At 38.3% G+C, this 13,430-nt stretch overlaps 1 protein-coding gene across 1 annotated transcript in view; it reads left to right on the top strand.

Moving 5' to 3' along the window:
• Positions 1-13,430, top strand: part of LOC145306012 (uncharacterized) — a 53,876-nt gene that overhangs the window by 19,147 nt on the left and 21,299 nt on the right. The window lies entirely within an intron of this gene.

The raw sequence follows: 13,430 nt of genomic DNA, 5'->3' as shown, positions 1-13,430 counted from the left end.
ATTAAATTGTACTTTGATGGCCCCTACATCGCCCCTACATCGCCCCTACATCGCCCCTACATCGCCCCTACATCGCCCCTACATCGCCCCTACATCGCTCCTTCATCTCTAATTCTTGAATTTTATATTACATTGTACTTTGATGGCCCCTACATCGCTCCTCCATCGCCCCTACATCGCTCATACATCGCCCCTACATCGCTCCTTCATCTCTCCTTCTTGAAATTTATATTACATTGTACTTTGATGGCCCCTACATCGCTCCTCCATCGCCCCTTCATCGCTCCTCCATCGCCCCTACATCGCTCCTTCATCTCTCCTTCTTGAAATTTATATTACATTGTACTTTGATGGCCCCTACATCGCTCCTCCATGGCCCCTTCATCGCTCCTACATCGCCCCTACATCGTTCCTTCATCTCTCCTTCTTGAAATTTATATTACATTGTACTTTGATGGCCCCTACATCGCTCCTCCATCGCCCCTTCATCGCTCCTACATCGCCCCTACATCGCTCCTTCATCTCTCCTTCTTGATATTTATATTACATTGTACTTTGATGGCCCCTACATCGCTCCTACATCGCTCCTACATCGCTCCTCCATCGCCCCTTCATCGCTCCTTCTCCAAATTTATATAACATTGCAACTTGATGGCCCCTACATCGCTGCTACATCGCTCCTCCATCGCTCCTACATCGCCCCTTCATCGCTCCTTCCACAAATTTATATTACATTGTACTTTGATGGCCCCTACATCTCTCCTCCATCGCTCCTCCATCGCCCCTTAATAGCCCCTTACCTTAATTTATATAAAAAAGCCCCTACATAGCCTCTCCATCGCCCCTTAATAGCTCCTTACCTTAATTTATATAACATAGCCCCTACATAGCCTCTCCATCGCCCCTTAATAGCCCCTTATCTTAATTTATATAACAAAGCCCCTACATAGCCTCTCAATCGCCCCTAATAGCCCCTTACCTTTATTTATATAACAAAGCTCCTACATAGCCTCTCCATCGCCCCTTAATAGTCCCTTACCTTAATTTATATAACATAGCTCTTACATAGCCTCTCAATCGCCCCTTAAAAGCCCATTACCTTAATTTATATAACATAGCCCCTACATAGCCTCTCCATCGCCCCTTACCTTAATTTATATAACATAGCCCCTACATAGCCTCTCCATCGCCCCTTAATAGCTCCTTACCTTAATTTATATAACATAGCCCCTACATAGCCTCTCCATCGCCCCTTAATAGCCCCTTACCTTAATTTATATAACATAGCCTCTACATAGCCTCTCCATCGCCCCTTAATAGCCCCTTACCTTAATTTATATAACATAGCCCTACATAGCCTCTCCATCGCCCCTTAATAGCCCCTTACCTTAATTTATATAGCATAGCCCCTACATAGCCTCTCCATCGCCCCTTAATAGCCTCTTACCTTAATTTATATAATCCTTACCTTAATATATATAACATAGCCCCTACATAGCCTCTCCATCGCCCCTAAATAGCCCCTTACCCTAATTTATATAACATAGCCCCTACATAGCCTCTCCATCGCCCCTTAATAGCTCCTTACCTTAATTGATATAACATAGCCCCTACATAGCCTCTCCATTGCCCCTTAATAGCCCCTTACCTTAATTTATATAACATAGCCTCTACATAGCCTCTCCATCGCCCTTTAATAGCCCCTTACCTTAATTTATATAACATAGCCCTACATAGCCTCTCCATCGCCCCTTAATAGCCCCTTACCTTAATTTATATAGCATAGCCCCTACATAGCCTCTCCATCGCCCCTTAATAGCCTCTTACCTTAATTTATATAATCCTTACCTTAATATATATAACATAGCCCCTACATAGCCTCTCCATCGCCCCTAAATAGCCCCTTACCCTAATTTATATAACATAGCCCCTACATAGCCTCTCCATCGCCCCTTAATAGCCCCTTACCTTAATTTATATAACATAGCCTCTACATAGCCTCTCCATCGCCCCTTAATAGCCCCTTACCTTAATTTATATAACATAGCCCTACATAGCCTCTCCATCGCCCCTTAATAGCCCCTTACATTAATTTATATAGCATAGCCCCTACATAGCCTCTCCATCGCCCCTTAATAGCCTCTTACCTTAATTTATATAATCCTTACCTTAATATATATAACATAGTCCCTACATAGCCTCTCCATCGCCCCTAAATAGCCCCTTACCCTAATTTATATAACATAGCCCCTACATAGCCTCTCCATCGCCCCTTAATAGCTCCTTACCTTAATTTATATAACATAGCCCCTACATAGCCTCTCCATCGCCCCTTAATAGCCCCTTACCTTAATTTATATAACATAGCCTCTACATAGCCTCTCCATCGCCCCTTAATAGCCCCTTACCTTAATTTACATAACATAGCCCTACATAGCCTCTCCATCGCCCCTTAATAGCTCCTTACCTTAATTTATATAGCATAGCCCCTACATAGCCTCTCCATCGCCCCTTAATAGCCTCTTACCTTAATTTATATAATCCTTACCTTAATATATATAACATAGCCCCTACATAGCCTCTCCATCGCCCCTAAATAGCCCCTTACCCTAATTTATATAACATAGCCCCTACATAGCCTCTCCATCGCCCCTTAATAGCCTCTTACCTTAATTTATATAACATAGGCCCTACAAAGCATCTCCATCGCCCCTTAATAGCCCCTTACCTTAATTATATAACATAGCCCCTACATAGCCTCTCCATCGCCCCTTAATAGCCTCTTACCTTAATTTATATAACATCTCTCCTACATCGCCCCTTCATCGCTCCTTCTCCAAATTTATATTACATTGCAACTTATATAACATAGCCCCTACATAGCCTCTCCATCGCCCCTTAATAGCCTCTTACCTTAATATATATAACATAGCCCCTACATAGCCTCTCCATCGCCCCTAAATAGCCCCTTACCCTAATTTATATAACATAGCCCCTACATAGCCTCTCCATCGCCCCTTAATAGCTCCTTACCTTAATTGATATAACATAGCCCCTACATAGCCTCTCCATCGCCCCTTAATATCCCCTTACCTTAATTATATAACATAGCTCCTACATAGCCTCCCCATCGCCCCTTAATAGCCCCTTACCCGAATTTATATAACATAGCCCCTACATAGCCTCTCCATCGCCCCTTAATAGCCCCTTACCTTAATTTATATAACATAGCCCCTACATAGCCTCTCCATCGCCCCTTAATAGTCCTTTACCTTAATTTATATAAAATAGCCCCTATATAGCCTCTCCATCGCCCCTTAATAGCAAATTTATATAACATAGCCGCTACATAGCCTCTCCATCGCCCCTTAATAGCTCCTTACCTTAATTTATATAACATAGCCTCTCCATCGCCCCTTAATAGCCCTCCATCGCCACTTAAAAGCCCCTTACCTTAATTTATATAACATAGCCTCTACATACATACAGACAAAGATCCTGTTACTTTATTATAAGGATTAAAATAAAATAGTTATTAACCTCCCCAGGACCTATGAGAAGCTACCCTATTAAAGAGAACGATCTCAGGACCTATAGGAATCTTCACTGTAAAGGAGAACCATATTGGTTCAGCGGTTAGCAAGATCCTTCGGTACAGACAGACATTCATACATACAGACAAAGATTCTGTTAATTTATTTTAAGAAATACAGATAAAATTGTTATAAACCTTTCCAGGCCTAAAACCATCTCAGGACCTAATTTCTGCCGTTGACAACTCGAGTTAAGTTACTATATTATTTTTACAATGTTTAACTTATCTGTTATTATTGGCTGACGAAAAGTTTGGGCAAAAAAAATGATTTATCCTTCAATGAAATATCTCTCCAGTATAATTTTGGCAAGTGCTAATTTATTAAGAATAAAGTTTGCCACAAATTTACCAAAAAATCTCATTGTCATTTCGCCAGGGAGGATTAGGATAGTTCCCAAAGTGTTATAAGTTGGCTTATCCAAGAGTGCTGTCTAGTCTCCAAAGTTTTATAATACCGTTTTCTTATTTGTTAGATTAACAACCTTGGGGACTTTTTATTGTTTTGTGATTGTTTAGTTCATTAAGTTGAGTGTCTAAATGTTTTAACCACTAATTCTAAACTAAAGAAGGGGTAATTTTGTGAATCATCAATGGGAATAATTAATATATAAACATACATATATATACAGTGTTTTTTTTTTATGAGAGCATTTTTGAAAGCAATTTTACCCTACTTATAGTTATCAGAATTTAATGAGTAATGGCTTATTCTCTTCGTTTTTTATAACCATTAACAGAAAAGCAAAAAAATATTTCAGTTTTTATTTAAAAAGTACAGTAAATTCAAAATTTCAAAACATGGGTGTCAACATCTAAAATAGTTATTTCTCGCATAGTATTATAAACGGCTTTCCGCGGATATAAAAAGTACAATTATGAGATTAAAACTAGTTTTTTTAGGCCCGAGGTGCCGAAGGCACCGGCTAAAAAAACTGGGTTTAATCTTATGATTGTACATATCTATATTCGTAGAAAGCTGGATATAATACGATGCTAGACATAGTTTTTTCGTATGGATGAGAACCGGTTCCTATCCACCGGATTCAAATGAATACGAGAAATGGTTTTAGCGCATTTTTCTTATGCTCAAATCTTCTACCCTTTCCAAGAATGGAGGGAGTACATTGGGGGGCCAGTATTCCCTCCCTGGTTGAGATATGGCCTTCAAATTTCAAAATGTTCTAGTACATGTCACAAATAGTATCTATATAAATTTTTAGCTCTATATCTCAACTTTGAAGCGTTTTGCAGCCATTCTTGCAAAGGTAGATTATAAGAAAAATGCACTAAAACCATTTTTAGATGTTGACACCTAAGTTTTAAATTTTTTAATTTACTGTACTTTTTGAATAAAAACTGAAATATTTTTTGCTTTTCTATTAAAGGTTATAAAAAAGAAGAGAATAAGCCATTAATCATTAAATTCTGATAACTATAAGTAAGGTAAAATTGCTTTCAAAAAAGTTCTCATAAAAAAACACACTGTATATATGTATATATATCATTTTATCGACAATCGTCTTATCCCTGTAGATCTCTGATTATCAGAGCATTTTTGAAATATTTGCTGCTTATTTTTTGGCTGCCTTTGGCAAAATAATTTTTTTTCATAAAAAATGTATACAAAATTATCGTATTAATTTGGTAAATATATCATTGCACTTGAATTATTTTTAAGTCACTAACGGCTAATCCCATAGATGACCCTAGGAGTACTTTAATGAATAGATGTGGTGGAGAGGGGGGGGAGGGGGAAGGTTAAGAATTTAAGGGAAGTGATACCTTCCGGGGGCTGAAAGTGTTGGTCCCCTCCCCAAAATGAAAACTTTTCCTGCGAGTAAAATAAGCTTCAATGTAAAGGAGAAGCATATCGGTTCAGTTGATACTGATAAACATCCTGTTACGTTAATGTAAATATTAGTTTAAGGATAGTCTGTATAATCTCAGGGAGAAAGGAAACATTAGGCAATTTTTACAATAGTCTCCAAAGTTTTATAATGAAGTTTTCTTATTCGTTGGCTCAAAACTTTGGGGACTTGCTTATATTGCTTCGCTTTTTATGGACAAATATCCTGTTATTTTATTATAAGGAAAAAAAATAAACTATCTTAAAATCATCTCAGGACTCAGCGGTTAGCAAGATCCTACGGTATAGACAGACAGACATACATCATATCGGTTTAGCAGCAAACGAGATCCTTTGCTACAGACAAAAAAAAACTTTGTATATCGACTAGCGGCTACGCCCCCAGCATCTATTGGTTCTGTATTCAAAGGGGAATGAATTAAAGCCTAAAACCTTCCCAGGACTTAAAATAGAATAGCCTAAAACCATCCCTCGACTTAAAATAAAATAGCCTAAAGCCATTACAAGACAAATATTAAGCTTACCTGAAATAGAAAGCCCAATCTGTTTAGTAGTTATTGAGATCTTAAGTTTCAGAACAGAAAGCCTTATTAACGTGGACAAACGCAGGATGTTTCGGACAAATGTCGGAGTGGACATTATATAAGTAAAACGCAGAAGTGTCTATAATATCTTAAAAATTAGGTTTCAACACCATTTGTTTAGTTATTTCTACACAGGTTAGGTTAGGTTAAGATATAAATATACAAATAAGCCCCCTGCAGGGGTTAGGCATATAAAAAAACATATTTGACAGTTGTAAACAATGTGAGAAAAAAATATGTTTTAGTTTAATGAAATGTTCTATCTGTTTCAAACCTTTGCCTTTCGATAGAACTTACCTACTTTGGAAAACTGTTAGACTGATTTTAAAATTTCAGTCTGTGAGAAAAGATATTCAAGATTTTTTTTTGTTTTGAAAGATTTTTATCTTATAAATAAAATAAAAGACACTCCTGCGTTTTACATAAGCAATGTCCACTCCGACGATTGTCCCATTCCTAGGTTTGTCCACTCCAACGTTTGTTTATGTTTTACTACTTTATATAATAGGATAATATGTATTCTTCTTTTATATTTCTCTTTTCTTATTCACTTGCAGCTGCGCTCTTTTTAATGTAAGGAGGCAGAAAAATAGCCTAAACCAATTAGGGGCTTAAATCTGAAAATGAAAAAGCAAAAAACCATCCCATGACCTATGTGAAGCTTCCCTTAAATGGAGAATTTAGTCAGTTTATGAAATTTTTAAGCTTCAGACCAAAAAAAATACTTTTTTTGTTAAAAGAGAGACTTTTCTACAATTAGGGTTAGTCCTTTCGTCATTGCTCTTCTCATTAAGTTAAGCATGTGGTTTTCTCTGCTATTGTTAAAGATAGACTGTTGAGATTTTTAGTGAATATTCCCATGACATATGTATATCCAGTCTATAAATTATTTTGTCTGTCTCTCAATTATGCTTCAAAAGACTTAGGTTTCGTGATAATCTTTGAGTAATAGCATATTCTCTTAAAGTCTGCTCTATAACTTACTTTGTCTGTTTGTCCATTATATGATCCTTATTCAATATTCTATTTAACTAAAAAATTTCATTCTCTTAGTTTATTTTTTTTTCTTTATTTCATTATGTTATTATATTATTTATATTTATTTTATTAATTCATTATATTTTCATTATAATTTTCCTTTTTAAATGCGAAACTTTTCTATAGTAAGGATTGGTTTGTCCGTACGTCCAAACGGTTTGACGACATTTTCTTTAATTTAGACATGTTATAAATATCCTATCGATTTCAAACTTTGCAGAATGATTTCTATAACAGTTGGGTACAATACTATATTCATTACTAGAAAGTATGTACGTCCATTTTTTTGTATAATATCATTGTCCCATTCATCTGGGTTTTGGAGTAATGTTTCTTAGGACAACAAGGTTTAGTATTATAATCAAATACTAAAAATAAAATTATGCCCTTTTACTATATTCTATACTAGCAGATTCGCCCCTAGCCTCTAGGGGCTTTGCCCCAAGAGGTGATAAAAATTTTTTTTGGCGAAATTCGTAATAGGACCAAGAAAATCTTCAGCAAAAAAAAAATGGGGGGGGATTTTTTTGTTTTTGGGGGGGTTGGGGGTATCCCACCCCCCAAGAAAATAGCCTAAAACCACCACAGGACCAGTAGGTATATTCCCTGAATAGTAGAATATAATCGGTCCAGTGGTTACCGAGATCTTAAGGACTGACAGACGGACAGACAGACAGATTGATGGACAGACATCATTCTACTTTGTATTATAGATTTACGCTAATTTTAACAAAATTTATGTTTGACCTCCTGATTTTAGAGCTTTGCTTTTGTGAATGTTGTTATCCTTGTTATCTTGCTTTTTTTTCCTTTTTCATAACCTATTATATAAAGTAGTAATCTCTTTTTTGTCTGTAGAAAAGCTAACCGCTGAACCTATATGGTTCTCCTTTACAGTGAAGCTTCTTTTAAGTTCATAGAGGGTTTATAATTATTTCGAGGGAGGGTATCTCCACACTCCCAGAAAATTCACCCCAAGAAAAATATTACCCAATCCCCTCAAAAAATCTTTTTAACTTTTTAAAAGCAAAGCTTTTCTATATTAAGGATCAGTCCGTACGTCTGTAACGGTTAGCTATTTTCGTTAATTTAGGCATGTGATTCCTGTAGTAGAAAGGTACGATTTAGAAAGTCTATAATCATTATCAGAATATCCGTACGTCCATTTTAAGCATACTAATTATTAACTTAGAACAAATTTTTATGTATCAAAATTATCCGATTAATCTGATTTCTGGGATACTGATTCCTAGGACAACAAAATAGAATGTTATAAGCGAATCATATCTATAATCAAGTCCAAAAAATGTGAGTACGTCCTTAAGCATTTTCCTGCATGTAAGCAATTTCTCAATAAATTTACTTACAATTTTGTTTCGAATTTTAAATTTATGTTCTGACTATTCAGTTCTGACACTCTACATTATTAATGTTCATTAAACTTTTTTCTACCGTTTCAGAGCTTTGCTTTTATAAATGTTGTCATCCTTGTCATCCTTTTAAAACTTAAATTTAAAACTGTAGAGGGTCACATTCCTTCCTTACCTTAATGCCCTACCTTCTATAATGAAGGGGCAATACAATTACAGAGGCTGTACAGGAGCCATAAAGGGCCTATGTTATATAAATTAAGGTAAGGGGCGATGAAGAGGCTATGAAGGGGCTATGTTATATAAATTAAGGTAAGAGGCTATTAAGGGGCGATGGAGAGGCTATGTAGGGGCTATGTTATATAATTAAGGTAAGGGGCTATTAAGGGGCGATGGAGATGCTTTGTAGGGCCTATGTTATATAAATTAAGGTAAGAGGCTATTAAGGGGCGATGGAGAGGCTATGTAGGGGCTATGTTATATAAATTAGGGTAAGGGGCTATTTAGGGGCGATGGAGAGGCTATGTAGGGGCTATGTTATATATATTAAGGTAAGGATTATATAAATTAAGGTAAGAGGCTATTAAGGGGCGATGGAGAGGCTATGTAGGGGCTATGCTATATAAATTAAGGTAAGGAGCTATTAAGGGGCGATGGAGAGGCTATGTAGGGGCTATGTTATATAAATTAGGGTAAGGGGCTATTTAGGGGCGATGGAGAGGCTATGTAGGGACTATGTTATATATATTAAGGTAAAAATTATATAAATTAAGGTAAGAGGCTATTAAGGGGCGATGGAGAGGCTATGTAGGGGCTATGCTATATAAATTAAGGTAAGGGGCTATTAAGGGGCGATGGAGAGGCTATGTAGGGCTATGTTATATAAATTAAGGTAAGGGGCTATTAAGGGGCGATGGAGAGGCTATGTAGAGGCTATGTTATATAAATTAAGGTAAGGGGCTATTAAGGGGCGATGGAGAGGCTATGTAGGGGCTATGTTATATAAATTAGGGTAAGGGGCTATTTAGGGGCGATGGAGAGGCTATGTAGGGGCTATGTTATATATATTAAGGTAAGGATTATATAAATTAAGGTAAGAGGCTATTAAGGGGCGATGGAGAGGCTATGTAGGGGCTATGCTATATAAATTAAGGTAAGGGGCTATTAAGGGGCGATGGAGAGGCTATGTAGGGCTATGTTATATAAATTAAGGTAAGGGGCTATTAAGGGGCGATGGAGAGGCTATGTAGAGGCTATGTTATATAAATTAAGGTAAGGGGCTATTAAGGGGCAATGGAGAGGCTATGTAGGGGCTATGTTATATCAATTAAGGTAAGGAGCTATTAAGGGGCGATGGAGAGGCTATGTAGGGGCTATGTTATATAAATTAGGGTAAGGGGCTATTTAGGGGCGATGGAGAGGCTATGTAGGGGCTATGTTATATATATTAAGGTAAGGATTATATAAATTAAGGTAAGAGGCTATTAAGGGGCGATGGAGAGGCTATGTAGGGGCTATGCTATATAAATTAAGGTAAGGGGCTATTAAGGGGCGATGGAGAGGCTATGTAGGGCTATGTTATATAAATTAAGGTAAGGGGCTATTAAGGGGCGATGGAGAGGCTATGTAGAGGCTATGTTATATAAATTAAGGTAAGGGGCTATTAAGGGGCGATGGAGAGGCTATGTAGGGGCTATGTTATATAAATTAAGGTAAGGAGCTATTAAGGGGCGATGGAGAGGCTATGTAGGGGCTATGTTATATAAATTAAGGTAAGGGGCGATGGAGAGGCTATGTAGGGGCTATGTTATATAAATTAAGGTAATGGGCTTTTAAGGGGCGATTGAGAGGCTATGTAAGAGCTATGTTATATAAATTAAGGTAAGGGACTATTAAGGGGCGATGAAGAGGCTATGTAGGAGCTTTGTTATATAAATAAAGGTAAGGGGCTATTAGGGGCGATTGAGAGGCTATGTAGGGGCTTTGTTATATAAATTAAGATAAGGGGCTATTAAGGGGCGATGGAGAGGCTATGTAGGGGCTATGTTATATAAATTAAGGTAAGGAGCTATTAAGGGGCGATGGAGAGGCTATGTAGGGGCTTTTTTATATAAATTAAGGTAAGGGGCTATTAAGGGGCGATGGAGGAGCAATGGAGGAGAGATGTAGGGGCCATCAAAGTACAATGTAATATAAATTTGTGGAAGGAGCGATGAAGGGGCGATGTAGGAGCGATGGAGGAGCGATGTAGCAGCGATGTAGGGGCCATCAAGTTGCAATGTTATATAAATTTGGAGAAGGAGCGATGAAGGGGCGATGGAGGAGCGATGTAGGAGCGATGTAGGAGCGATGTAGGGGCCATCAAGTTGCAATGTAATATAAATTTGGAGAAGGAGCGATGAAGGGGCGATGGAGGAGCGATGTAGGAGCGATGTAGGGGCCATCAAGTTGCAATGTAATATAAATTTGTAGAAGGAGCGATGAAGGGGCGATGTAGGAGCGATGTAGGGGCCATCACAGTACAATTTAATATAAATTTGGAGAAGGAGCGATGAAGGAGCGATGTAGAAGCGATGAAGGAGCGATGTAGGGGCCATCAAGTTGCAATGTAATATAAATTTGGAGAAGAAGCGATGAAGGGGCGATGTAGGAGAGATGTTATATAAATTAAGGTAAGAGGTTATTAAGGGGCGATGGAGAGGCTATGTAGCGGCTATGTTATATAATTAAGGTAAGGGGCTATTAAGGGGCGATGGAGATGCTTTGTAGGGCCTATGTTATATAAATTAAGGTAAGAGGCTATTAAGGGGCGATGGAGAGGCTATGTAGGGGCTATGTTATATAAATTAGGGTAAGGGGCTATTTAGGGGCGATGGAGAGGCTATGTAGGGGCTATGTTATATAAATTAGGGTAAGGGGCTATTTAGGGGCGATGGAGAGGCTATGTAGGGACTATGTTATATATATTAAGGTAAGGATTATATAAATTAAGGTAAGAGGCTATTAAGGGGCGATGGAGAGGCTATGTAGGGGCTATGCTATATAAATTAAGGTAAGGAGCTATTAAGGGGCGATGGAGAGGCTATGTAGGGCTATGTTATGTAAATTAAGGTAAGGGGCTATTAAGGGGCGATGGAGAGGCTATGTAGAGGCTATGTTATATAAATTAAGGTAAGGGGCTATTAAGGGGCGATGGAGAGGCTATGTAGGGGCTATGTTATATAAATTAAGGTAAGGAGCTATTAAGGGGCGATGGAGAGGCTATGTAGGGGCTATGTTATATAAATTAGGGTAAGGGGCTATTTAGGGGCGATGGAGAGGCTATGTAGGGACTATGTTATATATATTAAGGTAAGGATTATATAAATTAAGGTAAGAGGCTATTAAGGGGCGATGGAGAGGCTATGTAGGGGCTATGCTATATAAATTAAGGTAAGGGGCTATTAAGGGGCGATGGAGAGGCTATGTAGGGCTATGTTATATAAATTAAGGTAAGGGGCTATTAAGGGGCGATGGAGAGGCTATGTAGGGGCTATGTTATATAAATTAAGGTAAGGGGCTATTAAGGGGCGATGGAGAGGCTATGTAGGGGCTATGTTATATAAATTAGGGTAAGGGGCTATTTAGGGGCGATGGAGAGGCTATGTAGGGGCTATGTTATATATATTAAGGTAAGGATTATATAAATTAAGGTAAGAGGCTATTAAGGGGCGATGGAGAGGCTATGTAGGGGCTATGCTATATAAATTAAGGTAAGGGGCTATTAAGGGGCGATGGAGAGGCTATGTAGGGCTATGTTATATAAATTAAGGTAAGGGGCTATTAAGGGGCGATGGAGAGGCTATGTAGAGGCTATGTTATATAAATTAAGGTAAGGGGCTATTAAGGGGCAATGGAGAGGCTATGTAGGGGCTATGTTATATCAATTAAGGTAAGGAGCTATTAAGGGGCGATGGAGAGGCTATGTAGGGGCTATGTTATATAAATTAGGGTAAGGGGCTATTTAGGGGCGATGGAGAGGCTATGTAGGGGCTATGTCATATAAATTAAGGTAAGGGGCTATTAAGGGGCGATGGAGAGGCTATGTAGGGGCTATGTTATATAAATTAAGGTAAGGAGCTATTAAGGGGCGATGGAGAGGCTATGTAGGGGCTATGTTATATAAATTAGGGTAAGGGGCTATTTAGGGGCTATTAAGGGGCGATAGAGAGGCTATGTAGGGGCTATGTTATATAAATTAGGGTAAGGGGCTATTTAGGGGCGATGGAGAGGCTATGTAGGGGCTATGTTATATATATTAAGGTAAGGATTATATAAATTAAGGTAAGAGGCTATTAAGGGGCGATGGAGAGGCTATGTAGGGGCTATGCTATATAAATTAAGGTAAGGGGCTATTAAGGGGCGATGGAGAGGCTATGTAGGGCTATGTTATATAAATTAAGGTAAGGGGCTATTAAGGGGCGATGGAGAGGCTATGTAGAGGCTATGTTATATAAATTAAGGTAAGGGGCTATTAAGGGGCGATGGAGAGGCTATGTAGGGGCTATGTTATATAAATTAGGGTAAGGGGCTATTTAGGGGCGATGGAGAGGCTATGTAGGGGCTATGTTATATATATTAAGGTAAGGATTATATAAATTAAGGTAAGAGGCTATTAAGGGGCGATGGAGAGGCTATGTAGGGGCTATGCTATATAAATTAAGGTAAGGGGCTATTAAGGGGCGATGGAGAGGCTATGTAGGGCTATGTTATATAAATTAAGGTAAGGGGCTATTAAGGGGCGATGGAGAGGCTATGTAGAGGCTATGTTATATAAATTAAGGTAAGGGGCTATTAAGGGGCAATGGAGAGGCTATGTAGGGGCTATGTTATATCAATTAAGGTAAGGAGCTATTAAGGGGCGATGGAGAGGCTATGTAGGGGCTATGTTATATATATTAAGGTAAGGATTATATAAATTAAGGTAAGAGGCTATT

Source organism: Acartia tonsa, chromosome 14 (genome assembly GCF_053477335.1).
Source record: "Acartia tonsa isolate MP-2025a chromosome 14, ASM5347733v1, whole genome shotgun sequence".
In the NCBI taxonomy this organism is placed as follows: domain Eukaryota; kingdom Metazoa; phylum Arthropoda; class Copepoda; order Calanoida; family Acartiidae; genus Acartia; species Acartia tonsa.
This window is presented reverse-complemented; position numbering and strand designations above follow the sequence as displayed.